The following is a 1,524-nucleotide window of genomic DNA, read 5'->3' on the forward strand; positions in this document are numbered from 1 at the left end:
GGTTGAGAACCACTGTTCTATTAGGGGTTGTTTTTTTTATCGTGTCAGGAGCGACTTGAGAGACTGCAAGTCACTTCTGGTGTGAGAGAATTGGCCGTCTGCAAGAACCTTGCCCAGGGGATGCCCAGATGATTTGATGTTTTTATCATCCTTGTGGGAGGCTTCTCTCATGTCCTCACATGAGGAGCTGAAGTTGATAGAGGGAGCTCATCCGCCTCTCCCCGGAATCAAACCTGCGACCTGTCGGTCTTCACCAGAAGCAGAAGCAAAGGCTGTCTTCAGACAAATACCACCACCAATTATTATTGATGAACAACCTTATCACATTAGGGTGTTGTTTAGCTACACTTACTATAAGAATGACTGCTCATGTCATAGCAGACTGTATTCACGTGTGACTGAAAGACCACACGGTTTCTACTTAAACTGTAGAAGGAACCCCATTTAAGGTTAAAAGGCGATTACTGAAATGAAAACTTCTATCCTATTAAACACACAAGAATTCATTTAATTGTTCCCAGAACATAAAATCAGTGTAACAGAGCTTCATTCATTTTTCTTCTCTTTGTGCTTAAGGAGTTTGTTGACCTCCCTTTTTGCCATTCCGGCATACTTTGAAATGATTCCATGTTTGTTTAATCCAGGAAACAACAAGAAGCAGTTCACAATAAGGTAGGTGAGGAAGAGATTATGAACTTGCTGTCTAATCCAAGCAATCACAGCCAGAGAACACAGCATTGTCATGAAGTACATTTTTGGCTTCTCCTCCTTAAATGTGAAAAGGCGTTTCCACCAACCAACAATTCTACAACGTGTTTTTATCAGGTTGCTGCAGATTTCATGAAAACGTTGTTGTTCGGTAGTCCATTTACTGGAACCAAAAATCTGAGGAGCAAGAGCAGGTACCAGTTAGTCAGCCAAACAAAGCAACATAACAAAACAAGAAACACCTGAAAGAACAGATGGATCCAAGTAGTAGATCATCAGAAAAATGAAGGAAACTACAGCAATGATGGCAGGTAGAAACCATGCTTTTTCCCAGCGCAGGATTTTGTCAGTCACTAACATCCTTGCAACTGCTCCTCCAAAGCAGCTGTTTCAGCAGCCAGCTGGTTGGTGCTCCTGTTGTTGCCTTCCGGCATTTTGTCCGCCTTTGACAGGTCCCCTGTCGGTCTTAAGTCCTGCCGGCACAGGGGTTTAACCCACTGCGCCACCGGGGGCTCCTTCTATTAGGTTAATTCCTTACACACAAAAGGTTTGGGAAACAAAACAAGCTCGTCAAAGTTGGATCTACCCCACAGGGTTGATTCAACACCCAACAATCCCCTTTTCTCTCAAAATCCCTTTAGAGCAGTGGTTCGCAAACTGCAGGTCCCCAGGTGTTTTGGCCTACAACTCCAAGAAATCCCAGCCAGTTTACCAGCTGTTAGGATTTCTGGCAGTTGAAGGCCAAAACATCTGGGGACCCACAGGTTAAGAACCACTGAGCTAAGGTCATATGCATCTAGAATTTTCCACTTTTCA

At 43.8% G+C, this 1,524-nt stretch overlaps 1 pseudogene; it reads right to left on the minus strand.

Annotated features, from left to right (window-relative positions):
- Positions 1–350: 350 nt before the first annotated feature.
- On the minus strand, positions 351–1,157 carry LOC132770036 (ADP-ribosylation factor-like protein 6-interacting protein 1 pseudogene; annotated as a pseudogene).
- Between the last annotated feature and the right edge of the window lie 367 nt (positions 1,158–1,524).

The sequence above is a fragment of the Anolis sagrei genome, chromosome 3 (assembly GCF_037176765.1).
Source record: "Anolis sagrei isolate rAnoSag1 chromosome 3, rAnoSag1.mat, whole genome shotgun sequence".
In the NCBI taxonomy this organism is placed as follows: domain Eukaryota; kingdom Metazoa; phylum Chordata; class Lepidosauria; order Squamata; family Dactyloidae; genus Anolis; species Anolis sagrei.